Consider the following 21172-nt stretch of genomic DNA (forward strand, 5'->3'; position numbering starts at 1 on the left):
TCGAGTGCCCAAATATCAACGCTCCCGAATATTAGAGTTCTTAAATATTAATGCTCACGAATGTTAGAGTTCTGAAATATTACAGTCCCTAAGTATTAGAACTCTCAAATATTCGAGTGCCCAAATATCAACGCTACCGAATAGTAGAGTTCTCAAATATTATAGTCCCCAAGTATTAGAACTCTCAAATATTAGAGTTCCCAAACATTCGAGTGCCCAAATATCAACACTCCCGAATATTAGAGTTCTCAAATATTACAGTCCCTAAGTATTAGAACTCTCAAATATTAGAGTTCCCAAATATCAACGCTACCGAATATTAGAGTTCTCAAATATTATAGTCCCTAAGTATTAGAACTCTCAAATATTAGAGTTCCCAAACATTCGAGTGCCCAAATATCAACACTCCCGAATATTAGAGTTCTCAAATATTATAGTCCCTAAGTATTAGAACTCTCAAATATTAGAGTTCCCAAATATTCGAGTGCCCAAATATCAACGCTCCCGAATATTAGAGTTCTCAAATATTAATGTTTACAAAAGTTAGAGTTCTGAAATATTACAGTCCCTAAGTATTAGGACTCTCAAATATTAGAGTTCCCATACATTATAGTTCTCTAATATTAGAGCTGGAAAATGTTAATGTTCCCAAATATGAGTTCCCAAATATTAATGCTGCCGAATATTAGAGTTCTCGAATATTGCACTCGCAAAGTATTAGAACTCTCAAATATTAGTGCTTCCAAATATTAGAGTGCCCAAATATCGACGATCCCGAATATTAGAGTTCGCAAATATTAATCCTCCCGAACATAAGAGTTCCTAAATATTCGGGTCCCAAAAGTATTAGAATTCTCAAATATCTTTATAGTATTCAAATGTTTTGAATTTCCACATCTTCAAATTTCTCATTTTCAAATTTTTATTATTAGCTTCTAGACATTATGTCATCGCTTGCTACAAAATATGTTCAGATATTTTCAGTTACTAAATATTAATTGGAATTTTTCATTTGCAAATTTTCTACGTTGGACTATTCTTATACGCACTCTACTGTGCTTAGATTAGATTGCCTTAGTTGAATCGTGTTAATTTCTTCAATTTCCAAGTAATTTCCTGGCACATATTCTGACCACCTCGAGCGTAAAAAATAAGTCGGCACTCGCTTCCTAACACGTTCTGGTTGGTTTCTTTTAACGAAAGTAACAGAAAACGTTTTATAGAAAATAAAATGTACGCCCATGGATTTATGTAACTCCCGGCAGTAGGTGAATCAATAATAACGATCCAGCCGTTCGTTTCTCTCTGATGATTACAATTGAACATAAACCTGCAACCAACACCGAATCGAATTTACAATTTTATACGCCGTTTCGTATCACGTAAGATCATCTTTCAGCGCTACAAATGGTTGGTTTCGGATTTCTAAGTTTCCTTCCAACTTACAAACTTTTAGATTCACAGCCATATGAATTTTCGAATCGCCAAGCTGCTAAAGATTTTTATTTCACATCCTTAGTCTTTTAAATTTCCAGTTTTCTAAATTGTCAATCTTCCAAACTTTCTGTCAAACTTTCACTCTTACAAATCTTGAATTATACAATTTTTCAAATTGTCAATTTTTCAATCCTCCAAATTCTCGAACTAGCGAATTTTCAATTTTTCAAATTTTCAAGTTTTCACTTTTCTACCCTTCAATTTCTACCTTCCAATTTTTCACATTTTCAACTCTACAAATACTTGTTTCCTTTCTCCACACAGTCGCTAATCAAAGGATTAGAAGATCGTCGACGAAGATATTAGTCTGTTATTATATTTAAATTCACTAAAGCTATGTAACACGTTGCGAAATGTCGTTGCGTCTGATATACAAGATATCCAATATTCTTGATCCACCTGTTGGTCCATCTCTTTGTTGGATGGGAAGAAACGTAACGGAGGAATTATTTCTGCAAGAGAGTGCAATCTTCCTGCCTTTGATCTTCGCCATGAGCGATACTGGAACGGTATTAACAGACAGAGAGACGTCCAACAGTTTGGTATTTAATTTCTGTTCCTAGTTTAATAAACCTGTGCGAGCGAAGGAGCAGCAGCTATTGTTTTAAGAAGACGGTAATACACTTGCACAACTTCCACCAAGAAACTCGATCCTCGTCACAGGCTGTTCTCACCTCTGGGAACTCGGGCGCAATTGTGCAGGAGCGTTTCTCAAGGAAGACTTTCCAAGTCCAGATCAAGGAGATGGCGAAAAGAAGCCAGATAATCGAGAGCCAGAGTCTTCTGGTCGAGTCTTTTGTTAAGAATTCTCAGTTCTGACATTGGTTTTAGTTGATCTTAATCGTGGTATTATCCCAAAGACATTTGGCAAGAATTGAAGTTTATTTTTTGTGTCTACCACTTACATCTGTGCCCAGGACATTAGGATTTAAGAGATGTCCCTAAGTTTCTTGTAATTTCATCAATTGTTCAAGAGACCAAATATCTAAAGTAATTAAAGAGATCCATCTGATTCCATGAGCAAAACCCATTACTGTTCCATGGAAGGAGCTAAAAGTTATTTCTTGTGTCTACCATTTAGATCTGTGCTCAGGACATTAGGATTTAAGAGGTGCCCCTAAGTTTCATTTAATTTCATCAATTGTTCAAGAGACCAAATATCTAATGCAATTAAAGAGATTCATTTGATTTCATCAGCAAAGCTCGTTACTGTTCCATGGAAGAAGTTGAAAGGTATTTCTTGTGTCTATCATTTAGGTCAGGACATTAGGATTCAAGAAACCCCCCTAAGTTTTCTTCAACTTCATCAATTGTTCAGATGACTAAATGTCCAGTGCAATTAAAGAGATTCATCTAATTCCACGAGCAGAGCTAGTTACTGTTCCATGGAAGGAGCTAAAAGTTATTTCTTGTGTCTACCATTTAGGTCTGTGCATTAGGATTTAAGAGGTGCCCCTAAGTTTCATCTAATTTCATCAATTGTTCAGATGACCACATGTCTAATGCAACGAGAGAGATTCGTCTAATTAGCTGATCGAATTCCCACTACTATGGATTTATTAACAAAGAAGGCAGTTGCCTAATTGGGGCACCAAAATTTAGGGACAAACCCTTGCTATTTAGAATTTCATTCTAACGTCTGTAAACGTTATTTATTCGGTATAGTGGTTGCTCCTGCTGTGTGATTCAATATGCTAAAGCGATGACCTTCCAACGCAGAAAATTACTAAGTTCACGGTGAACATATATTAATCGCTGAGTTCATGTAACAAGGTTGTCAGCAGCACAATTACGTAGGATAAAACAATCGTCATCTATAAATATCTTAGTAACCAAACAATGGCACCTACACGCCTCATTAACATTAATCCCAGACAAATCAGTATTCTTAATGCGTTGCTCCTAACCTTCGGATTATAGTCTCCGTACTCACTCTGTACTGCAATAAGATTATTGCCTGCTCACGTTGCACGAGCTGAATTCCGACCCCATCATTAAAATCCACCGACAAATTCTGAAACAGCAGTACCCTAAGTTTTTAAGCTGTGATGCCCAAGCGTGTGCATAGTTTGCTCACAGTTGAATCTGAACGTTGAAATTTTTAATTCATTTTTAATTCGCTTTTAAGTAGCAAATGAAGATCTTTCTGACAAAAAGTCGACGGCATTCTTTTACAATTAGCATAAGTAGTATTGATATGTAACACTTTCGGTTAATTATCGAGTTTTTATTTGCTGCTTATTTTTTATTTCTTGGTCTTGGCCTCCAAATGTTCAAAAGATCTTAAGATTGACGAATATATTTTAGTTTCCGCTAGACTTGCAATTTAAACAGCAAATTGTAACTGCTTCTTACGCATGACGAGTATACTCGTCGTAAGGCGAAATATTGCCATTTCTTCGTGACGAGTATACTCGTCAAAAACAGTTGACTAGAGAACTGTGTTATAAGGCGGATATCCGTATTTGACACGTTACTTTCGAAGAAACATAGGTAAGGATCGAATCAGGACACCCAGTAGATCGATGCTGAACGAGTGCTCGACGTGTGGATAACCGGCCATATGTAAGCTCGAGATCGAGCTCAGGAGGGCAACGCCCCAAATGGCCTTGCTCGCGACCTCCTCGGAGAGAGCTTCTCCGGAGGCTGCTCTTCTACCTCACGCGCGCGCATTACACGCACACACGGTCGCAAGCTACATGCCTGTCTCACGCACTAGAAGAAGAGCAACGAGATCGTCATGGAAGAATACAAGGACTACCGGCGAGGATCAGCCATAGGAAGAGCCAAGGTTTTAGGACTCGAGACTGAAACTGTAGAAAATTATTCAGAGTGATATATACTAGGGCAGTGAATCGTATAAGCGAAAATTGTATGAGAATTTGGATGACAAGATTTCCAGATTTTCCGACTTTTATAGTTCCAGATTTTCTGACTTTTATAGTTACAGATTTTCCAACTTTCATATGCCCAGGTTTTCAGACATGTAAACCATCAAATTTACGAGCTTTCAGACTTTTAAATGTCCGGGCTTTCAGACTTTTAGATCTTCGAATAGTGCAGACTTTTTAAATCCTCGAGCTTTCAGACTTTTAAACCTTCGAGCTTTCAGACTTTTAAATCTTCGAACTTTCGGACTTTTAAATCTTCGAGCTTTCAGACCTTTAAATCTTCGAGCTTTCAGACCTTTAAATCTTCGAGCTTTCGGACTTTTAAATCTTCGATCTTTCAGACTTTTAAACCTTTTCAAAGCTTTCAGACTTTCAAACCTTCGAACTTTCAGACTCTGAAGTATCCAAATCTGCAAATTTCCAGTACTTGACGTTTCTGTATTTTCAAGCTTCCCAGCTTTTAAATTTCCAGATCTTCAAACTTTCAGACCTTCAGACCATCGAATTGGCGAATTTTCAGACATTTCAATCTCTAAAATACCTTTGGAAACATTGAAGTATTCAAATCTCCAAGCTTCTGAACTCTCAAATCTCCAAATTTTCAGCCTTTCAGACACTTACAAGATCTAAATCAATGACCCATCAGATTTACGAACTTTCAAGCTTTTTAAATCCCTAGATTCTCAGGCACCGAAATACAAGTCGAGTTTCTCGATTTTTCAATCCCCAAAATTTCCAAATGTCCAAACTTTGGACATTGAAGATTCCGCGCTTGCATATTTTCAGACTCACGAATTACCAAATTTTCAGACTTTCGAATTTCCGATCTCCTACGCTGTTAAGTTTCAGAATCTTTCAGATTATCGGTCCTCCAAATCTTCAAACTGTCGAAACCACGATAGGTGCAAGCCTAAGATTTTACGAGTCAAGGATAGTATTATAAATTAATGTTCAGAAATACGAAAAGAAAAAAGAAAACAAAGGGAGAGAAAATGGGATTGGAACAGAACCGAAAGACGATCCATCAGAACCGTAGTCAGTAAGTGGAAACGTGCAAAGGACAGCAAAGGGCGAAACGAGGTAAAGAGAGAAGCGAGACAAGGTAGGAGGAGATGCACTAATCACGGGAGCATCATAAATACGTCCAGATTCCATCTTTGCTCTCTTTTCAGTCCCGCCGTGTCTCGTCCCTACAGGCAGGTCCCTCGATAACTAACGACATGGGACTGGATGGCCAAGCTAACTAGAACAGCAAGATTTACTAGCCTGAACAAGAGGCGAATAACTTGGAATTTCAGAAGATTTTACCTGACTGTACCTGGACGCACGAGCAACAGGAATGTTAATCGAGTCAATCTCTGCTTCACCTTATTACGATTATTTTGCATGGCATGATCAGAGCTACCTAGCTATTCCACACGATAATTCGCCAAAGTAAATGGCTTTTTTTTAAAGATAATAAAATTATCTACGCTGGCTGGACTCTATTATTAAATAGAAAGTGGAACGACTGATATTGATCCAGAATTGTCAGACGTCTCTCAACTTCGTCACATCGGATTAGTCATATCAGCCATTGGATCTGCTGGCTTTCTCTTCAATCGGAAAAACCATCTCTCAATATCCGTCATTTAAAGAAAAAGCTTATCACACGTACGTCAAAGAATTGCGGGTCTACAATTTATTCGAACCTTCTTGTTGCAATTGCCGCGTTTATCAAGACTCTAGAAGCAGCCGTTTTCTACTACCAACAGATCCATCCTTCTTTCTACAAGATTCTATCGAACGTAGGTTGGTATCGAAACGTTCCACAATTTCACCCACGTAATTATCTGAAATCCGTCGGACGAACCAATCTCCATCGTTCCAAATAGCATTCCAAGCGCTTTTTCCAAGGGAACCGTGCTCTCTCTTATCCGTTTAAAGTATCTAAAGGAGGAACGGTTACCACCACGTGGATCAAACGTGACAGCTTCCACGCAGACTTTATTACTTCAGTCCAGATAACAATCCATGCTGATTATCTTGCACACATAGAACGTTAACTGTACATGCAACCTATAGCAACAGCATTCTGACCAGAGATGCGATTTCTCAGTCTGAAATGGTAAAAATGGTAAGCACCAATGTTCCTCTTACTGCATATGATTTTATTAATATTACTTTATATGGACTAACGGTGCTCTCCAATCTGACTATCTGACACGATTTACAATTAGAACACAGTGAAAGAATGACAGACACGGCTCTCACTGTAAATTGGTTCTGTAGAAAAGAAATATGACAGAATGTTAAAGATGGCATTTAAAAGGGCAATGTAATTTCTTTAAGAAGAAGCCACAATTGTCTATTTTTGATCAAAGTTTCAAGGAAGTTAGTTCAGAGGAGAACCTTTATCATCAAGAAACTTCAACTTATATGTCGTTCATCAAACTTAAGAAAACCAGGACAATAGCAATAATAGATGTAAGAAAGAAAGTAAGAGAAGATCGCATGAGCTAAAAATGAAGCAGCTCCAGCCATCCAAGGATAAAGTAAAATTATTTTACCAGAGATAGTCGAAATAAAAGCTTAATTGGCAGAGATAAAAACTATTCGATGCATTTCCTGATGCAACCTGTGCACACACGATTATGCAAGCTGGCTGTGCAACGATTCCTTTCCCCTCCTCGTAAATCTAACTCTTCCTGATTCTGTTATATGCCAGGAATTATGCAAACATTCCATTCGCAACACCGTGTCAAGCGAACGAATTTTTTCCTTTCTTTTTCCAATTTCAACGTTTGGATTTTAACTTTCCACGCCAGCGAGGAATTTTCACTTTTGCTTTGTGAAATTAAAAAAGAAAAAAGAAAAAAAGGAGAGGAAAAACGCAGTAGTTTCCTCGATTACTCTCCTTCTGCAACGTTCATTAGTAGCCCAAGTGAAGGTAGCGCGACCATTAGTCGGCTCGACAAACTAGAAATCATCATTATCATAGTCATTACGATTTCATGGATTAGCTTGTTCGCCGGTAAACTGGTTGCTTTGTAACGCACGTTAAAGGTCGCTTAAAACGTCAATTGCTTGCAATCAGTTAATAACAGCAACTATTGAGTTAGCATAAATCTCTCTCATCCATTTTTCAGGCTCTATCATCGTTCAACAATTATCCTTCCCTGTCCTGGAGTAGTAATTAATCTTGCCAAGAGTGCTTGATGATTCTAACCGTGATACTTCCTTCTTGCGGGCTTCAATTATATCTAATCCAAATATAGATTAGCTATTAGAACCAGTCAAGTTCAGTAATGCTCCTGACAGTCAAGCTTACCTTGAAAACTCATGTTGTATAATATCATATACAGCAATGTGCAAAGGACCTTGGTCATCTATGGCAGTGATCATATAACGACTATTAACTGTACTAGCTATTTCAAATTGATCGGTATTTCTTTAGCAAACTGCCAATAACTCTCAACTTAGCTAACTTCAAACCTTTATGTTCTCTTATAAGACCAACGTATCATCAGATTGTAGCAAACTTCAGACTCCTGCACTGAGAAGATACTGCTACTCAGGACTTTCGGTAAGCTGTGAGTCTCATGGTTGAAGACTGTTTGTAGAAAACACTGCAAGCACCAAGAAACAAGTTTCTCAGGGGGAAAAGTCTTGTGACTTAATGCAGTCCAAATTCATGAAAGAGGTAAGTGTATCTGCAGAAAGATACCTGTGGCACCTTTAATTGTAAAAAAATCTGAATATGTCATTCATTTAGGTTTAGATAGATGGCATAGACGAAAGCCAAAAGTACAATTATCTAGTATCCATTGATACTTACATCTTTCTTCATTTGAGATTGTCACACCATCTTCTAGAATTGTCAATAACAATTTAGGAAGGGAAATTGCATTTAAATTCTACACTACGGTTTTCTCATTGGTATGCAGTACACTTGCCAATAAAGGATCGACAATTTTCAATTTTCCCACTTGCAGTGTTCTCTACGAGTCAAGCATCCAGGACTGAGACTGTAGGCTGTGCTGGACCAGTAATTAATTTTGGCTCAATCAATGGGCTCCATAGGCCCCTTATCTATGCCGGTAGCTTTCTTCAGTGCGAGAAAGTGGACTAGACTGGCTCGCAAACTAATCTATATCGCACTTCTCCACTCCCACGACTTTCGTTCGTCGACGAACGAAAGATCGTTGCATAACGATGGCATGGCACGCAAAAAGTGCAGTAAAATGAGGAAATACCGCGAATCGCAAGTACAGTGAAATTTTCCATATCATGACTCGATAATACACAGACACACAGATACTTAGACTACAAACTGATCTTCAAACGTCCACCTGATAGTTTCCTCTGTTTCATTATCCTTATATTAGATACTTATCATTATATCGTTATACCAGATACTGATCATTATAGTAGAAGCTTTACCGGTTTGGACAAGGTGTACTCTATACTTCAGGGCTCGACTTACCTGCAACAGAGAAGAAAAAACAGAATGATAAGTTAGCAGTGGTCCGAAGGATGGGCAAAAATTGTTGCTAACAGTGGCAGTTTCGCGATACACTGACCCAAATAATATTTCTAATGCAAAGGGAATTTTTTTAAAAACAGCCAAAATTGCTGACGCCAGTAATATCTCTGAGGACCTAGGAAACTGGCAATCAAACACTGATCATTCAGACATCAAGCGTGAATCGTAACATGCCAACCGCCTAATCACCTCACGTACACAGAGCTAGGGTTAATTTGTGGAACAAAACAGACCAAAGTCGAGACAGCCAGAGTTGATATATGAATCTACCGCAGCACAGGTCTACATGTGTGACTAGAAAGATGGCCTTCTTAATCTATTATAACTTTTCCCTGTGTTCATCTAATACAACCAAATTCGTCATAATTAAATCAAATGATCTTGACACAATCCTTGCTACTAGACTTCTTCAGCAGATGTGGCTAGCAAGATGATCTTTGTAATCTACTTCAGCCTATATCATTCTACGCAGATTCATCATAATTAGAGCAAACGATCTCTTGGCTAAGTCCTTATCATTAGATTTGATTAGACCACCCTACTTTTCCCTGTGACAAGCTAGTTAAATTCATTACAATTAGACCAAATGATCTTGACAAAATCCTTGCTACTCGACTTGCTCAGCATATGTGACTAGGAAGATGATCTTGACAGAATCCTTGCTACTAGAGCTCCTCAACATATGTGGCTAGAAAGATGACCTTCTTGTATCATGTCCTGTATCATTCTACACAGACTCATCACAATTAGACCACATGATCACACTAGATCTGATTAGATCACCCTACTTTTCCCTATGACAAGCTACCTAAATTCATTACAATTAGACCACATGATCTTGACAAAATCCTTGCTACTAGAGTTCTCAGCATATGTGGCTAGAAAGATGACCTTCTTAATGTACTATGTCCTATCATTCTACACAGACCCATCACAATTAGACCACATGATCTTTAAGTCCTTACCATTAGATCTGATTAGATCACTCTACTTCCCTGTGACCAAATTCGTCATAATTAAATCAAATGATCTTGACACAATCCTTGCTACTAGACTTCTTCAGCAGATGTGGCTAGCAAGATGATCTTTGTAATCTACTTCAGCCTATATCATTCTACGCAGATTCATCATAATTAGAGCAAACGATCTCTTGGCTAAGTCCTTATCATTAGATTTGATTAGACCACCCTACTTTTCCCTGTGACAAGCTAGTTAAATTCATTACAATTAGACCAAATGATCTTGACAAAATCCTTGCTACTCGACTTGCTCAGCATATGTGACTAGGAAGATGATCTTGACAGAATCCTTGCTACTAGAGCTCCTCAACATATGTGGCTAGAAAGATGACCTTCTTGTATCATGTCCTGTATCATTCTACACAGACTCATCACAATTAGACCACATGATCACACTAGATCTGATTAGATCACCCTACTTTTCCCTATGACAAGCTACCTAAATTCATTACAATTAGACCAAATGATCTTGACGAGATCCTCGCCACCGCAACGCCAACTCTGGCTGGTTAGACTATAGCGCAAGATCTAGCCTGGACCTTGATACAAACCTAGAATCTCCTTTCACGAAACCACGCCAACGAGCAAGTTTGCTCCAGGTTCATCAGGCAAGTTTCTTGTCCCAATGCCTAATGTCTTAAAGACAGGGAGTAAGAACTAGCCTGGCTAACGATAGCATGACTAAAAACAGGCTGATTTACGAGCACCGTGCGCCAGGTTGCATCGACAGGAACCGGCGAAGCCTTTCAACCATGGAAGAAGAAGCGCAACGATGCATTCCTTGCACGCAGCCCTGCTTCATATTACGTAAAAAGCGATTAGAATTCACGCGAGCTCAATGATACGGGTTGTGTTGGACGGTCGGTGGAAGAGGGGAAATAAGAAGGGGAATGGCTATAAACAACTTTCCTCGGTGGACCGGAGAGCTCGCTGAGACTCGCAGGGAAATTACGAATGCGGAAGTCCTCGTGGAATCTTTCGCTCGAAGAAAGAGAATGAAAGGGCTGGCAATATTTTTATGCATTTGTGTGAAACTCGAACGTGCAAGATAAAATAAAGTATAAATAACCGATAAAAATAATATTTAGAAAATTAATATTTCGCTGAGGAATAAAAAATATAAAATATAGAGGTCCGCACATAAACAATAATAATTGTAATTAATCCAAATCGATGACTAATCGAATTACGTCATCGTACTAATCCGGCCAAGTTTGATCCACTCGAAGAAACGTCGATGACTAATACACTTATCGAATTAAAAATACCATTGTTTAAATGAGCCAGTCGGATTATCGACACCTGGAAAAATAAATAAACGCCTGGAATGGAGATATTTTTTGTTCGTAACGGACACCGCGCCTATCGCCAGATAAATCCAATATCGACAACGAAACATGATACTGCAATTATCCGGTTCGGTTAACGCGTCCTCCATTTCTTCGTTTCGCCGTATACGAGTGCCTACTGTGAATTACTTTCTGGAATTTCGTGTTTTCAGATATATCGCGACTATTTGTAAGATGATAACTTCTTCGATGAACATTCTTCTTTCGGTATCGTATCGCTGCAATATATGTACACTAACACTATGCTACAGTGGGTACTCTATACACTGTGTGCATGAGCATGTAGTCGATATCCGGCCGATTATCATCACATGCAGAAGAGAAAGTTGCTAACACTATTGTCTCTCACAGCCTCGCCACGAGGGTCCACGTTGAACAGTGCACAAAGCTCTCTCGTCGATTAAAATATAACAACACAACTTGATGATCGTAACTGGTTAAACTGGTAGTACTTACTCGAGTACTGGTTCGCCAAAATTGGCCTCTCTACGGACTTGCAAAGTGGTGCTTAGAAATTGGAAAAATTCCACTATTTGTATCATAATTACTGGGTATACACGATGACTAGGAAGAACACGACCAAAGTACAGTCTATGAACAATTCGTCCCAAGATTGGCCAAACAAACGCCAACTTCTATAGATTAGATATAATCATGGTTTCAAACAACGTCGTAAATAGTCTTCTAATAACGAAACCCAACTCAATTCTCACACGTGCAGACATTCCACGTTTATCACTTTCTAAGCTATATTTATGAGTTACTGTTCCATCAAACCGGGTCCAAGTGAATTCCATCGCCGTAAACTGATGATAAGTTTTTTTTTATCTGACTCTTTGCAGTCCATTAGAACCGCGCTTATTTCGCGTTTCATCCGGGATCAAACGTCTCGCGTAACAGAGATTCGCCGGTTCCCTCCACTGCCTGTCATTTTTCATCCATAAAATGGGAATTAAACGTTCGCATAATTGGGTGTAATTGTCAAGAATTCACTCAACCTGATGGTACGGTGTTCTACCAGTAAATACAGTTCTACCGTTACACAAGTTATAATAAAATATACATACGACCAAGCCGCTACCAGATATAGTTCTGACAATTAATATTTCTACGCCAATTCACACGAATTGGACAAATTGTGAATGTGAAATATTAAATAAAAAAAAAATTAAAAAAAATTCACACGAGATTTAGGACGAACAAGTTTCTTAAAAAAGCGTTTTCTTAAAAAACACTTTAGTCCAGCATGATGTATATCAGTTACACTATGTGCCCCTGTGCGTTCCTATTTTCTCCTATGAAACACGTAAACGCATGCACGCGAAAGCTTGCACGCGTTAGCGAGTATAAGAGTCACGGTAAAAGGACTAAAAAAACCGAACAAGAACAAAGAAACGCATGTACCGTGAATCCACAGGACGTTAAACCATTCCCTAAGCATCTGTGTTTCGGTTGGCAGCGTAGATAAAGAAAACAAAAAAAAAAAAACGAGGAGAGGAAGGTAACACGATCCCGTGACGAAGAAACGGCAATCTTGCCTATAACGATAATCGTTGGAGCACTGTTCGAAAACACGAAATAAACCAGAGGCAAGGCTGTCTCTCACTGAACACGCAGGTGGATTCGTTTCAGTGTCGCGACGAGACTTCGTGGTCCGATTGCATCACAACGCGATTGCAAAACCCGGCCAGCAGCCTTGCAATGCCACCGCCTTCCTTTTTCCTTCCGTTCATTTTGTCCCCAGTTTGGGTCTCGTGAGAAGGTCGCCTATGGATGCCATTCAAATGGTCCGAGAGAAATATTTCTACCTGAGTAATGGCTGAGCAGTGTCTGACACTACTTAATAAATTATTCATATTTGATAATGATTTAAGTCTATAGGCAATAATTTTTCAATTAGGCCAAAAAGAAGGGTTAAAATTTATATCGTCTGAAATTAATATTCCAAGCTGTGTATTAACGTCTAAAGTGAATTATATTCCTCGGTGTCCTTTTTCTCTAATATTAATAAATCACTAACTTTTGAAGATCCTAGCTGCTTTATGGCTGACGATGGGTTCAGCCACGAGTTCTGAATGATACAGTGGATGTCATAGAATATTTCCAGGGGAATATGAAGAATGTATACCAGGAGCGAGTCTAGGAGAAGGTCGGCCACGAATGTCATCACCTGTTCTGCGCATGTTGCATCCTTAAACGACGGTAATTGTCGTTCCAGTGACGTAAACTGATCTATAGTATTATTTGCGCACGATCAGGGTCGCGCACAGGGATAATTTATTCCACCTGCCGACATACCATTTTGTAACGCGTGTTTACCTTAGCATACAAATAGACCTGTTTTCTAAACTCTATTTCAATTCTCCTGCCATATATTTTGTACACTCGCGTAATTTTCCATGGCCAAAATGTCGAAGAAAAATTGTCATCGTGCGCTAAATTCGTGCACCTAAATTCGTGATGCGAATAATGCCAGGAGAGGGAGAGACTCTATGGCCGAAAATAAGACGGAGATAAAGAATAAAAAATGTTAGGTTTCGGTCTACATTTTCGAGAAAATGGAATTCGAAAATTTGCTTTCGATTTATTTTCTCGAAAATGAAGAGACCCTAAATGAAAAATTGTTTTTTCTTCGATTTACGTTGAGTAATACAATCGCCTTGACTTTCTCCTTTTACCATAAATTTGCCCAAGTGCCGGCAACAGATTTAGTAACATTCTAGTAACTTTTCGATAATTACGAAACTAACGCGAAGAATGTAGGAATTTAGTAAAAGTAAGATGCAAGAGAGATGAATGGCGGATGACACACGGCAATAAAAATTCTTATAGAACGTGTAATCTCGTAAATCCCAGAGTTTTATGATTCACGTTAGAAATCTTTTGGTTTCGAAAGGGGGAAGAACATTCGATTCGACGAATGCTTGCGTAGATCGTTTCCTATAGGGGAAAACTATTTCAATTGGAAACTTTTCCCCGAGTTTTACATTCCAGGAAGGACCTTCGTCGAAGATCGAACGTGAATCATGAATTTTTATGCACGAAGATGCAAAACAAAGGAAACGTTTAAAATAACAAAATAACATAACGACACAACAACGAGTTATTAATATGTAATTAGTATCAGAAAAAACTAAGCGCACTACCTGTTTGCAAACAACTTGCAAACTACTGTTCGTTTATTACGTATTCTAATTGCCATTACGCTATGATTTACAGCCGGTAATTTCATTCTGAGAAATAAAAAATGTAGGCAATGAAAGAGCGTAAACATTGCAGAGATAAAACTCAACATTTATCTTTGTAGACATTCTTACAATAGCTTTAAAACTAATTCAGTTACGATTCTTTAAATATACAAACTCAGAGAAGGTATAAAAATACTTGCATGAACTATTATTTTAAAATTAAAAACCGAAATATAATCTTAATTGAAGTAATTTAATTATATTGAATTTATTTTATATTCTATTTATATTAAATTTAAATTTGGAATAATCAAGTGGACGCAACATATGCGTCAATGCTAACCGAATCTAATAAAAAAAAGTCCCTAGAATTCTTAAAAACAATTTGAATTATTTCAAGTATCGCAGATGTATAAGGGATTAAAAAGTGAGAGCAAGCGCGAAGATGGTACAGAAAAACGCCAGGTCGTCTCATGAGAACGAGACCAAAGAGACCTTCAGGCGTGCCCCTTTCTTTCCTTTTCTCAGTTCCTTCATAAGGGGAACATAACCTGCGAACGCCCTTGCCAGGAATGCAATCTCCGATCTCTCCAGGCTCGTTTCAATGTTTCGCTACGCTTGTATGCAGATACGTGTGCGCACGCACACCGGTGTTACCAACAGTGGAACGTATCACGTAACAGTATCTAGCTGTCTCCCTTTCTTCGCAGGCAAAAAATTGCCATTTCTTTTATCCTTGGAAATCACGTTGCAACATTCTTCATGTGATTAATATGCTTTTTTGGAAGCTTCTACGAATACATGCTACATATATAGTAAGCTATTGCCAACGAGAAAAAGTACATTGAACTATCGAATTCGTGCAGAGCTAATGGTTCTAGATTTTAGGTTAGAATAAAATGGAGGCTCAACAAAATTCTGTAGTTCAGTTCTACGAGTTGAATTCTACAAGCTAGATTAAAAAAACTCCTTTAAGAGAGACTGAAGACACGGATGAATTCATTTTAATGTAGACAATAATTCCTAGCAATCAAAAGAAGGACACTGACCCAAACAAACTAGTTGAAACCTAAATACACTAATCCTTTAAAGGAATATTCCTATGTTCCAAACTAGGGCAATGTAGCAACCCTAACGAATTCAATAGTCCTAGACTTGAATTCTATAGTAATTCTATAGTAAAGATACATACCAAAGAAAGTACACTGTCCCAAACAAATTAGCTGAAAGCTAAATACATTGATTAAAAGGAATATTTCTACACTGCATATCAGAGCAAAGGAGAAGGCCTAATAAATTCTGTATTTGAGGACAGATCGAAAAAATCCTTCAAAAGTGACTGGAGGCACGCATAAATTCACTTCACAGTAGGAAGTGATCTCATATCCATTCGTGTCACGCTCAGCGAGACCAAAGAGGATTACGCGAAGGTAGGAGAATGTCCCTCGTCACCCAATGAGCACGTGTGACTATTTTTTGCCACCTGGACATGCCAGATTTTCTTCGGAAGAAATAACGATGACGCTGACACGCGTGATCATTGTCAAGGTGTCTCGTCAGAATCACACCTATCCTCGTTCTAATCCTTCAACCTACATTTTTCTGCGTGTTCAACTTGAAAAAGAGAGAACATTTACCGTCTTACACAAACGACAGTTTAAATAAACGTTTCTTTTTTTTAATAACATCCAGCGGCGGACAGATACAGCGGACTTTGAACAGTGTCAGAGGAGAAAAAAAGGGAACTGTTCAAGACGTGATTGATCTTCCTGCTCGGTCTAGCGTTCTCGGCCACGGTATAAGGAAAGACCAGTGTATCGATTCTTTCTTCTCTGGCGAGTTAATTGCGGCCTAGGCTCCGCTGAATCGAGCAGGAGCGGTCATTCATGCGATCGTTCGGCCGGGGAATTCAAGGAAGACTTTAACGATCCGCGGAACCACTCTGGTCAACGTAATTGACCGTCACGGCGACGTTGAACTCCCCTGAGGAGGATTCAACTGGGGCAATCGATACAGATCGAGCAATAATTACGTTAATCGTCAGCGATGACCTAGGAGTTCAGTCAATTTTTAGAAATCCTCTCATGGACCCTAACTCTTATCAAGGGTGAATAACCTAATTTGGTAACTTTTTAGTTCTACGCATGATATGGGATATGAGATATTGATGCCAGGTGGTGAATTCTACGCGTTAAAATGCAGAGGGAAATGTTCATTTTCCTTCAACTCATCTTGGAATTTTCTGTTATTTGTGCTACCTTCTTCTGATAAATAGATTCGTTTGTTTCTTTAGACGATTAGTTTTGGGACCCTAGACGATTGCAATTTAGAGCTTCCTGAGAAACTCGCACGGAGAATCTCAATACGATGTGTTCATTGTTACTTAAGTACCTGGTCCCAACAATAAGGATTAGGTAGGTCAGTGATTATAGAAGGAACCTGACCCCAACACTCATCATCGATATGCCCATCGTTGATATTAATTTCTTGATCTTCGGATCATCAGCTTCTTGCCCTAATTATACCCCTTCACTTACGTAACATAGACACGAGCAAATTTCACATTCGTATACGCAAATTCAGCGAAATTAAAAACTTAAAATTACTCGGAATAAATGAAGCTCTATCGTAGATGGCAGATTTGTTTCTGTTACATAAAACGACGCATTGGTATTGGCAACTCGCAACTTGCAATTTCTAAAATTTCACTAATAACGCGACTTCGCCTGTGCAAGGGATCTGAGACGATCGAGGTGATCCGAACGGTTGAAGACACCCGGTAGAGATGGCCACGTGTACGGGATCTCGGAGCTTTCTTCGCGGAAGAGAATATCGCTGCGCGAAGTGTATAAGGTCACGCCAGGGAACGTGTACGGGGCGCACTGCTCACCTGACAGGATCGTGTTTCATCCTGTGCGCGGTGTGTTACTGTACGAGCCTACGGACGATCGTTACGTCTTACATTATTCTACGCGCGACGTGTTACGTGTCCGCGGAGCGTTAGCTACGAGCTGAACGCGTCACGGAACGACCTTACGATTCAATTTCTCTTCTCAGCTCCGTGGAACGGGACCGGGCTTCTTTATGTAACCAATTGCTCCCACTGGACCGCTAGCTTCGCTCCCTAACATCTTCGCCTTTTCTACGATTCTCTTCGGTTCGTACAACTACTAGTTGCGATCATTGATTTATAGATAATTATTCAGGGGAATTTTATAGACTGAGATCTTTCAATTTTCACAATTCCCTGTTTCACTGCTTCGTGTCGCTATTATCCTTTCTAGAATTCCCTAGATAGCGGGAGAGAATTCACTAGATGGATAAAAGTTTATTGCTCTTCTAAATTACGTATTATTTTCATCACTTTAATCTTATTTCCATCTTTGGCCACAATAAAAAAATTGACGAAATCTTGACTTTTGAAGAATCGACTTTTCTACCTTTCACCATTCACTCGAATCCAAAACTACCTTTCAAAACCGAGGAACGTGCCAAAAAACTCTACAGAGATAGATTAATTAAATTTCTCTGGGGGGAATTCTCATTTTAGGAAACGATTATAGTACCATTAACACTAGCGAGGATCGTATAAAACTTGCGTGTTATCTGCAACACCATAATAATTACGTGTTCGACGATTACTCATCGCTGGAAGCACTAAAAAGTACAGCATTCCACGCAGAAATCGTTCTTCTTTTTCAGCGCAGCAAATAGAGCACCGAATGTTTTCCACTAGGCTAGTAAATCTGTAGTGGAGCGAGGAGTGGGGATGGGTTGGAAGAGGAGTGGGGGAAGCGCGCGGGACGCGCTTGCGTGCAACAAGCGGAACGAACTCGACACGCGTGCATTAATAATCCCCGTGGAACGAGCAAGAGAAAAAGAGAAGTCGATTTACCGTCAGGTGAACCGGGATGTAAACAGGATGCCGCGGCGAGAGAGGATAACGCGAGGACACGTCGCGGACTGGCAAGGTCGTTGCCATCGGAGATTCCAGGCTACTCACCTGTGACTCTACATGGCTATTACTTAGCCTCGCAAGCGCTCTGTAACCTTGAATCGTCCCTATGCTAATAAACTTAAGCTTTATTCCAAGAAAATTGCAAAACTTAGCCCTTAAAGCTCAGATTTTGTTTCGAATTTACGATCATCCCGAAATACACTCTTCTTTCGCGTATTCGCGTACGTTTTGCAATTTTGTCCAAAGGAACCATAAGATCTTCCTGTATCAATTTCTTGCGCCTGTGTTTATTATTGTCTAGAGAATGTCCACAATTTTTGCAGGTGAAGTGTCAGCCTATAGGACACATTTTTTTAAAGGGTTTCCGCACAATGACGTATAAGTCGAGTAATTTTGATCGTTATCGTTTGAAAAAAATCGTGAATATTTTGTAAACATTAATAAACACGTATGCAGGAAAGCAATAAAGAAAGTTGTATGGTTATCTCGGAAAAGAATACCAAAGTATGGCCTTCCAAACCACAGCATCTCCTCAAGGGGTTAAACAACCCAGACCTAACCTAATACCTGAAATTGTTCTAACGAAACTAAGCACTCTTAAATATGGATTCGCCTTAAGCCAACTCTCGAGACAACCGTCTACCATTTTCTAAACCATGTATTATGCAGCGGCAGTCGTGCAATTAGAAATCGCTTAGCCAGCATCTATCCAGCGTCTCAGGGCTGCCACTAACGATTGACAAAGAGATAAGTACGTGAGAACCAGTGGCCATATTTGAAAACGGGGCTTAATATGTCGAACAGGGTCACCTATGACGCGCGGTGAAACGTTTTTGACTGTATTTAGATCGTCCATCCTGGAATGTCGATATCTCCAACATAAGAAAAAAAAAAAGTCTCGAGACGCACACAGACTAGCTCAATTAAAGCCGTGTTTCCATGTAACGCGTGTTTTAAGGTCAGATCGAAACTGGCGGCGGGAAAACGAGCACCGCGAAAAGGATGTCACGAGGATATGTCAGAGTAGCAAGGTCGTTGTCATCCGACATCCCAGGTTGTTCACATTCAAGGACCTTTCCACCAGCGTTTCATCGCGCTTATAGGACGATCGTATCGATTCTAGCACGGGGAGCAAAGGTAAGTAAGCCGAGAAGGCCGTGGATCTCTTGGAACCGGGTCAAACTAATCGGACGTTTCCTTCGAACATGTGAAACGTGACTACGTTGCGTGAGATACTGCGATACTCACTAGATCCTAGTTACTTTCTCCCTACGCTAGTTACTTTTCATCGAACACTAACGTCTACATAATATACACTCGGTGTAAGAAGTGCTCGTACAGCAGCTAAATTTAACAACCTACGGATAACTTTCGAAATGAAAAAGAATGCGACAAAACGTCGCTTAACTGTACAAATAGAAAAATAGAGAAACGCTGTAAGATTAAGAAATTCGTTTACCGTATAGTCGTACGAGATTTCCAATCTTCTATTTGTATGTTAAACATTCATTTCAGAATGCTATCAATGTCGTTTGCTTAAAAGTAAACTTACGACAGTAAATCAGCTGTTTCTTTAAGAAGTTGAACGTTTATCGTGTATCCAGATAATAAAGTTACGAAATTTATACGAAAAGTGGAATTTCCATCAGTTTGGCAATCTGATATGTGTAATAACCAGCCTTCAGATCATCGAGGACAGGATTTCTGGAAGCACGCGAAATCGCGTGAGGAAAGAGGGCTCCTCCTCGATGCTCGTTGAAGAGTAACAACCAACCGGCTGGAATATTCAACAAAGTGGTTTCGATGCACGTTTTGTGTCTCGCGCGTGGTATCGCATGCGCGCGCATCTTCGCTCCATCCTTTTGAACAACTCTCGTTGAATTATCGACCGACGTTAAAAACAACGCTGCAACAGAGAGGGGCCGTGTACAATTTTCGCGTACGCATCCGTCATCCTTTGTCGTTCGATTAATCAAAATTTTCGTTGGTTAGCCAGGACTCGTTAACGGGCGACGTTGCTCACCCATTAAGATCAGCCTGGATACAAATCGATCTGTCGAGGGATAACAACGTACACGTGATTTAATCGTAGCTGTTTATCTCCAACAGCCGGTTACTACACAGTATAGGTTAGGTTACCACACTCTTCAGTTTAGGTATTTTTAATAGAAATCCTTGTGTTTTCTTGGCCATCGGTTCTTCGGCCTGACTTGTACGATTTCATTAATATTATTACTTTTGTTATTAGAAGACAGATTTCACAGAATGCGTGTAATACGAAAAGATATATTTCTAATCGAAATCTTCGTTTTCGAATAGCTGTTGATCCTCTGGGCCATCTTACACGATTGCGACTATCATCATTGATGACTATGTTGTATAATATACTTAAAAACTAGAATTACGAGTCTTTGAAGAAGAAGAAAAACAAGTCTTTATACATACACATAAGCTCGTCCCTAATTAAGGCCAGTGATCAACCCATTTCGCAATGTAATTCAGTTTCTAAGGGAATTAAAAGCCAGGAAGCACACGCACTGCAATATGAACTGACACTTTGACTTACTACCAATAATGTAACAGTGACACAGTGTAGCAGTCGCTGAACTATTGCTAGTTTTCTAGACCTTAATAACCAATAACGCTACCTAATTAACGGACTCCGTGGCGCAACGGTAGCGCGTCTGACTCCAAATCAGAAGGTTGCGTGTTCAAATCACGTCGGGGTCAATTCGTATTCGCTAC

General features: G+C 39.3%; 1 protein-coding gene and 1 non-coding gene across 7 annotated transcripts in view; one reads left to right on the plus strand and one right to left on the minus strand.

Annotated features, from left to right (window-relative positions):
• LOC117242620 (protein cordon-bleu-like) overlaps positions 1-21172 on the minus strand; it is a 96319-nt gene that overhangs the window by 33698 nt on the left and 41449 nt on the right. The window contains exon 1 of one of the 6 annotated variants that reach the window (XM_033509451.1): positions 12686-12788. The exons of the other annotated variants lie outside the window; for them this stretch is intronic. The gene's annotated coding sequence lies outside the window, so the exon portion shown is untranslated. Of the gene's footprint in view, positions 1-12685; positions 12789-21172 lie in introns of those variants that run through there. 6 annotated transcript variants of the gene reach the window in all.
• Trnaw-cca lies at positions 21086-21157 on the plus strand. The gene has a single exon. It is a non-coding gene; the product is annotated as a tRNA-Trp (tRNA).

The sequence above is a fragment of the Bombus vosnesenskii genome, unplaced genomic scaffold (genome assembly GCF_011952255.1).
Source record: "Bombus vosnesenskii isolate JDL3184/JDL3185 unplaced genomic scaffold, Bvos_JDL3184-5_v1.1 scf7180000016274, whole genome shotgun sequence".
Lineage (NCBI taxonomy): Eukaryota > Metazoa > Arthropoda > Insecta > Hymenoptera > Apidae > Bombus > Bombus vosnesenskii.